Here is an 8,594-nt window from a genome sequence, read left to right on the forward strand (position 1 = left end):
CATGCGGGCTTGGGACCATAGTCGCAAGGGACATCAAGCTCAATTGGCATTACATACTATACAAAACATTGTTCCACCTCCTACTTTGGTGAGTAGCAACTGGGATCTTAAAAGCTAGCAAGCTGCTATCTAGAGGCAACGATTGTTCTCTCCTCATCCAGAGCAAATAAGAATGAAGAAAACCAAAATTCATGGAAACAATTAGTCCTAGTAACTGGTACACCATCTGATCTGCAGCCTATATGACTATGAGACAAGAAGAACTAGATGATGCCCAGCTACCACTGTCATCCACTTGGAAGGGAATCTATGTAGGAAATCCTTGATAGAGAGGGAATACAATGTGGAACAAAATTCAAAGTCATTTGGAGGAAAAAAAGGAGGGGATCAGGTTTGCTGGTCCGATAGAGCCTGGTTGAACCACTGAGACTATGGCCCCTAGCTGCCCTTCAGGTCTCTAATTGAACCCACACCTGTGGTTTCCAACCAAACAAAAGACAGGCATATGAGTTGAACACTTACCTCAAGTAGATACACTCCTTGGAGAGAAAAATTGTGGGAGAAAGAAGGGCTGCTTATGCATAGGGAGACAGCTCAGGGAGCAGGAGCCCATGACACTGGGAAGAGGTAAGTGGGGGGAGGAGGTGGGAGGGGAGCTCTTGCATTGTGGTAAAGCGTGGTCAATGTCATGAGGCAAAGTATATGTAAACTGCTGTATGGAAAATGAATTTGCTCTATAAATCTTCACCCAAAGCACAATTAAAAAAAAAAAAAAAACTCTCTGAAAAATAAGAATAGAAGGGAAATACTTCAACATAATAAAGAGCATACATGCAAAACCAAAGCCAACGTTATTCTCAATGGAGGGAGACTCAAAGTATTCCCCTTGTGAATGGAAACTAGTCAAAGATGCCCTCTATCACCACTTCTATTCAACATTGTATTGGAAGTCCTGTTGTTTGTTTTTGTTATGTGCCGTCAAGTTGGACCCGACTCATAGCAACCCCTCCTTGGGTTTCCAAGGCAGTATCACCACGGAAGTAGATTGCCCCAACTTCCTTCCGAGCATTGGCTGGTGGATTTGAACTGCCAGCCTTCTGGTTAGCAGTCAAGTGCCTTAGGCACTATGCTACCAGAGCTCCCATTGGAAATACTAACCAAGGCAATAAGGAGAAAAAAAAAGAGAAATAAAAGGCATCCAAATTGGCAAAGTAAAAGTACCGTTATCTATATTTACAGATAAAATTATCCTATACATAGAAAACTACTGGAACTAATTGAAAGATTCAACAAAGTGGCAGGAGAAAAGATCAACATACAAAAAGTCAGTTGGATTCTTCTACATCAACAAAGAGATCTCTGAAAAGGAAATGAAGAAAACAGTATCATTTACAATAGCTACCAAGAAGATAGAATACTTAGGAATAATTCTTATCAAGGACACAAACATCTATGCAAAGAAAACTACAAAACACTGCTATAAGATACTGTAAAAAATCTACATAAATGGAGAAATATGCCATGCTCATGGATAGGGAGACTGAATATCATGAAAATATCAATACTACCCAAAGAAATCTACAAATTCAATGCAATTCTATTCCAGATTCCATCAGCATTCTTTAAGAACATAGAAAAACCAATCACTAATTTTATATGGAAAGGAAAGAGAGCAAACCACTACTGAAGAAGAAAAACAAAGTGGGAAGTGTCACACTCCCCAATCTCAAAGCCTACTATACAGCCATAGTAGTCAAAACAGCCTGGAATTGGTACAGTGATAGACACATAGACCACTGGAATAGAATTAAGAACCCAGAAATAGATCCATTCACCTATGGCCAGCTGATCTTTGACAAAGGGCCAAAACCCATTCAATGAAAGAAGAGATAGTCTCTTTAACAAACGGTGCTGACAAAACTGGATATCCATTTGCAGAAAAATGAAACAAGATTCTTACCTCACAGCACACACAAAATGAACTCAAAATGGATCAAAAACCTAAATGTAAAACCCAAACTATAACATTCATCAAAGATAAAATAGGGGTAAACTTAGGGGCCCTAATTTATGGCATAAATACCATCAAGCACAACTCAAAATGCACAAACAGCAGAAGAGAAACTAGATGACTAGAGCATTGTAAAAATTAAATTCTCATATGCATCAAAAGACTTCTCCAAAGGGTAAAAAGAGATCCTACAGACTGGGAAAAAATATTAGGCAACAACATATCCAATAAGGGATTTATCTCTAAAATTTATAGAACACCTCAAAATCAAAAAGAAAAACAATCAAATTTAAAAATGGGCAGAAGACATAAACAAGCACTTCACCAAAGAAGATATTCAGGCAGCCAACAAATACATGAAGAAATGCTCACATCATTAGCCAGCAGAGAGATGCAAATCAAAACAACAACGATTGCATTTCACCCCAGCAATTATAGCAAAGTTGAACAATACAGAAAATAACAAATGCTTGCTAGGGTGTGTAGAGATTGGAACTATCATACACTGCTTCTGGGACTATAAAATGGTACAACCACTGTGAAAAATGGTATGGCACTTCCTTAAAATGTTGGAAATAGAAATATCATTTGATCTAGAAATTCCATTGTTGTTGTTGTTGTTAGGTGCATCAAGTCAGCTCTGACTCATAGCGACCCTATGTACAACAGAATGAAACACTGCCTGGTCCTATGCCAGCCTCAAAATCCTTGCTATACCTGAGCCCATTGTGGCAGCCACTGTGTCAATCTCTCTCATTGAATGCCTTCCCCTTTTTTGCTGACCCTCCACTTTACCAAACATGATATCCTTCTCCAGGGAATGGTTCCTTCTGACAATATGACCAAAATAGGTGAGACGAAGTCTGGCCATTCTCATTTCCAAGGAGCATTCTGGCTGCACTTCCTCCAGGACAGATTTGTTCATTCTTCTGGCAGTTCATAGTACTTTCCATAGTCTTCACCAACACTACAACTCAAAAGCATCAACTCTTCTTTTGTCCCAGTGCCATACGTCATCTGATTTCATGGCTGCTGCTTCCATCAGTGTTGATTGAAGAAACAAGTAATATAAAATCTTTGACAAGTTCAATCTTTTCTCCACTTATCACGATGCTGCTTATTGGTCCAGTTGTGAGAATTTTCATTTTCTTTATGTTGAGGTGTAATCCATACTGTGGACTGAAGTCTTTAATCTTCATCAGTAAGTGCTTCAAGTCATCCTCACTTTCAGCAAGTAGGGGTGTGTCATTTGTATATTGCAGATTGTTAACGAGTCTTCCTCCAATCCTCATGCCACACTCTTCTTCACATAGTCCAGCCTCTCAGAAATCCCATTACTAGGAATATATCATAAAGAGGTAAGATCCAGGACATGAATAGATATATCCACACCCATGTTAATAGCAGCACGATTTACCATAGCAAAGAGATGGAAACAATCTGAGTGCACATCAACATATAATGGACAACCAAATTACGGTATATACACACAATGGACAGCCACCACCCAAAAGGCAGGAAGAAGGGGAATCTGGAGCCAACAAGGCAGAAGGATCCAAGTAAGGGAAGGGTGGAGAGGATTCGAACAGCTAAGGAAGAAGAACTTATCTGTCAGTTTGTCATACTGTGGTGGTTTGCATGTTGCTGTGAGGCTTCAGGCTGTGCCAGTGGTGTTTCAAACACCAGCAGGGTTGCATATGGTGCATAGGTTTCAACACAGCTTACAGACTGAGACAGACTAGGAAGAAGGAAGAGGCCATTCACTTCTCAAAGAATTGGCCAGGGAAAACCTTGTGAATAGTAGAGAAACACTGTCTGATACAGTACTGGGTGTGGTAGTTAAGTTTGGGTGTCAACTTGGCTGGGCCTGGTCTAGTGGATGGGCAGCTTGATGCAGTATTTCCCATGCTGAGACTGGTAATCAATGCCATGGTAGAATCAACTGTGAGCAGCTGAGTAGCTGCCTTAGGGATGTGGTCTACTTCCTTTATATAAGAAACAGCTTTGGGAACGGTCTCTAGCTTATGGCACACTTGAATGCTGCATGTAGCTGAGTCATTGTTCAGCAATCTGCCATGCTCTGCTGATCTTGGGACTTTTAATGGACTTGAATTAACAGCCTGCCAAGTGGTTTGGTAATGTTGGGACTGTGCCTTATTACTTGTCAACCTTGGGCTTGTCTGCCTCAGCAGCCAGCAGCTGAGGGAAGAAAAGCCTCCAGCTTCAGGCCGGAAGTAGGAAGCAGAGCTGAAGCCCAAGACTGAGCGACTTTCACCTGGCCCCTAGAGCCTGGCACTTTGAACTTGGACTTAAAGCCTCCAAACTGTGAGAGAATAAATTCCTGTTTCTTCAAGCCATCTCATTTTTGGTATATTCTTGTCAGAGCAGCACTTGGTAACCAAAACACTGGGAAACTTTATAAATAGCCTGGAAACATTGTCTGACACACTGCAGGAAGACGAGCCCCTTAGGTCAGAAGGCACTCAAAATAGGACTGGGAAAGAGCTACCTCATCAGAATAGAACCAACCTTAGTGATATGCATAAAGCAAACCTTTCGGGACATCCATTTGCTGATATGGCATGACTCAAGTTGAGGAGAAACAGCTGCAAACATCCATTAATAATCACAACATGGAATGTATGAAGTATAAATCTAGGAAAATTGGAAGTTGTCAAAAATTAAATGCAATGCATAAAGATTGATATCCTAGGCATTAGTGAGCTGAAATAGACCAGTTTGGGCCATATTGAATCAGACTACTGTATGATCTATTATTCAGGGAATGGCAATTTGAAGAGGAATGGCAGGGCATTCATCATTATAAAGAATGTTTCAACATCTATCCTGAAGTACAATGTTGTCAGTGATAGGATAATATCCATACGCCTACAAGGAAGACCAGTTAATACCTCTATTATTCAAATTTACACACCAACCCCCAAAGCCAAAGAGGAGGAAACTGAAATTTTTTATCAACTTCTGCAGTCTAAAATTGACTGAACATGCAATCATGATGTGTTAATTATCACTGGTGACTGGAAAGAAAAGGTTGGAAACAAAGAAGAAACAGGTGGTTGGAAAATTTGGCCTTGGTGACAGAAATAAAGCTGGAGATCGCATGATAAAATTTTGCAAGACCAACAACTTATTCATTGCAAATATCTTTATTCAACAACACAAATGGTGGCTATACACATGGACTTCGCCAGATGGAGTACACAGGAATCAGACTGACTACATCTGTGGCAAGAGGTGATAGAAAAGCTCAATATCTTCAGCCAAAACAAGGCCAGGAGCTGATTGTGGAACAGATCATCAACTGCTCATTTGCAAGTTCAACTTGAAGTTGAAGACAATTAAAAGAAGTCCACAAGAGCCAAAATATGACCTTGAATATATCCCTCCTGAATTTAGAGACCAAAAAAATAGATATGAAGCATTGAACACCAATGAAATCCTTCCTGCTTGTACTTTATCCTGGCTCATCTAAAGCAGAACCAGGAGTCCCCAGCTCTCCACTGTCTCCATTTGTCTCCTCCTGGTACTCATGGAGACGTCAGTTCCCAACCCCAGTTTACCTCTCCATTCTAAGGATCTCCTGAGTGATTCCTCAGACCCCCCTGTGCTGAACCAAGAGCCTTCTGAGGTGACCTCTATGCTTCTTTGCACCTCAGCTGGCAGGCAGAACCACAGCCCACGCCCAGTTGTATTTACCCTCCACCTCCCCACCTCCTCATGAGGTATTAGAGGGCTTGGCCCAAGAGCTGAGTCGAAGCTTGTCAGTTAGATTGGAGAACAACTTGAAGAAAAAGGATGGTTCCAAGCATACCTTTGAGATGAAAAGTGTCCAGGGTCAACTCCAGAGCATGCTCCAGACCTCATGTGATACAGCCTATCACGACTCCCTTCCTGCAGATGCTAGCTCTGAGAGACAAGAAGAGGAATCCTTTGACAGTGACAACACAGCCACCTTGCTCAACACCTGGCCTCTTCAAGAATTATCTCCATCTAGCTCAGCCCAAGCCCTGGAAGAGTTGTTTCCCGGCTATACCAGGCTTTGGCCGGGGCCCCCACTCAATCCTCCAGATTTTCAAGGCCTGAGAGATGCCTTGGATTCAGAGCATACTCGTCGCAAGCACTATGAGAGCCATATTCAGAGCCTGCAGACTTGCGTGCTAGAGCTACAGCAGCAATTAGCTGTGGCTATGGCTGCTGACCGCAAGAAAGGCATCATGATTGAACAACTGGACAAGACCCAGGCCAGTGTGGTGGAGGGTTGAAATCGGCATGAAGCTGAGCGGACAGAAGTGCTCTGGGGACTTCAGGAGGAACACCAGGCAGCTGAACTCACCAGAAGCAAGCAGCAGGACACAGTAACCCACCTGGAACAAAGCCTTTCTGAGGCCATGGAGGCCCTAAATCATGAGCAGGAAGGTGCCAGACTGCAGCAATGAGAGAGACTCTGGAAGAGGAAAGGCAAGTCCTGACTTTGAGCTTGGAGGAAGAAGGACAGCGGTGCCGGGCTCTGCAGGAAGAACGGGATGAGGCTTGGTCTGGGCAATTCAGTGAACATCGATAGTTGGAGATGCTTCAGGCTGCCTTAGAAGAAGAGCGCTGCAGGTGGGCCCAGCAAGAGCACCACCTTGAGGAACGCTACCAGGCGCTGCAAGAGGAAGACAAGGCTCAGTTGGAAAGGGAGAAGGGGAACACCCAGAGGGAAGCCCAAGTGGCTCGGAGGCTCAGCAGCAACTAGCATTGGTGCAGTCTGAGATGCGGCGCTTGGAAGGAGAGCTGGACACAGCTCGGAGAGAGCGGATTCCCTGCAGCTGGAAATGAGCTTGGTGCAGGCCCGGTATGAAAGCCAGAGGATCCAGATGGAGTCTGAGCTGGCTGTGCAGCTGGAGCAGCAGGTGACAGAGCGGCTGGCACAGATGCAAGAGAGCAGCCTCCAGCAAGCAGCCTCTCTGAGGGAACATCCCAGGAAGCAGCTGCAGGAGTTAAGTGGACAGTACCAGCAGGAATTAGCCTCTCAGTTGACTCAGTTCAAGGTGGAAATGGCAGAACGAGAAGAACGGCAGCAGCAAGTGGCCCAGGACTACGAGCTCAGACTAGCCCGGGAGCAAGCACTAGTGCGGGACCTGCAGAGTGGGAACCAACAGCTGGAGGAACAGCAGGTAGAGCTGATAGAATGACTCCAAGCCATACTACAAGCCCACTGGGATGAGGCCAACCAACTGCTTAGCGCCACTCTCCCACCTCCAAACCCTCCGGTCCCTACTACTGGCCCCTCCAGCCCTGGGCTTCAGGAACCAGAGAAAGGGGGGAGGATGATCTGGACTATGCCTCCTGTGGCTGTAGCCCTGAAGCCTGTATTGCAGCAGAGCCGGGAAACAAGGGATGAGCCACCTAGAATGCTTCCTGGTCCCTGCAGCCCTTCCCCAGATCTTAGCATCCTACTAGGCTCCAGTTTCCAAAGTCAGCATTCCTTCCAGCCCCTAGAACCAAAGCCAGATCTTACGCCATCCACAGTTGGGGCCTTCAATCCTGATCACAAGGCAGAATATCCATTCCCTGATCCTGGACCCGACTGGGATGGCTTCCTAAAGCAGGGACTGCCACCTTCTGCTCTCCAGCAACTGGTGCAAAAAATGCTTAAGGCCATCCAGCTGAGCAGAAGGTGGCAGTACCCCAGAACAGTGACAATTCCTCTGTTGACCTATTGCCCCCTGAGTCTAGTCCTTTGATTGTCCCATCTTGGGAGGAAGCCTCTCAGGTGCCATGCCTCCCACCCCTGTCTATAAAACTAAAGTTCCCATAGTCATGGCATCTAGTCTTTTCTGGGTACCTGAGCTTCCTTCAACCCATTCACGGGGCAGTGGTCCCAGTGGTGGTTCCCCAGAGAGGGGGCTGATGGCCCGAAGGAGCGCCGACTCCCCCTTGGGTGAGATCCTCCACAAAGAGTTTCCGTCCCAGGCTATCCCTCGCCACCTTCCTACAGTCACTAAGACTGAAAAACCTCCAGGACAAAAGAAAAGTGGGCATCCTGCCCCTAGTAGCATGAGGAGTCGGGGAGGAGTCTGGAGATAGCCCCTTGCCCCTTCTTCTCTTCTTTGTTCTTATCATTTTAATAAACGCTTGGTAGTCTGTGTTAGAATCTCTGACTCATAGGAATTTGGAAAATGGAAATTTTGTAAGAAACTACTTAGTAAAGAAACCCTATTTTGTGCTGTTTGAGTGTGTTTTTATGTTTCATTCTGTAGGAAAAGACTTGCATCCTCTGAAAGAAGGCAGTCTGCATCTTTGACTAGGTTGTAGATGTTTTAGTGAGCTAATAAGGTTTAATGTTTAAAGAATAAAACCTACAGAGGATTAACTCTGGTTGGTGTGGGATTATGGATAATATTTATTTTCTTTTTTAAACATTCCTGTATTTTCCAGATTGTCTAAAATGAGCATGTATTCCTTTAATAACCAGAAAAAAAAGGAACTTAATAAAAGGATGTTATTACACCAATGACTAAATGCAGAGGAACATCAAGAACATCATCATCCATGAAAAAAGCAAGAGGTCATTAAAAAG

The 8,594-nt window shown here is 44.2% G+C and overlaps 1 pseudogene; it reads left to right on the forward strand.

Moving 5' to 3' along the window:
* The first annotated feature begins 5,561 nt into the window (after positions 1-5,561).
* LOC103201508 lies at positions 5,562-8,101 on the forward strand (annotated as a pseudogene).
* The last annotated feature ends 493 nt before the right edge of the window (positions 8,102-8,594 follow it).

Source organism: Orycteropus afer, unplaced genomic scaffold (genome assembly GCF_000298275.1).
Source record: "Orycteropus afer afer isolate SDZICR_OR568_19922 unplaced genomic scaffold, OryAfe1.0 scaffold00153, whole genome shotgun sequence".
Classification (NCBI taxonomy): domain Eukaryota; kingdom Metazoa; phylum Chordata; class Mammalia; order Tubulidentata; family Orycteropodidae; genus Orycteropus; species Orycteropus afer.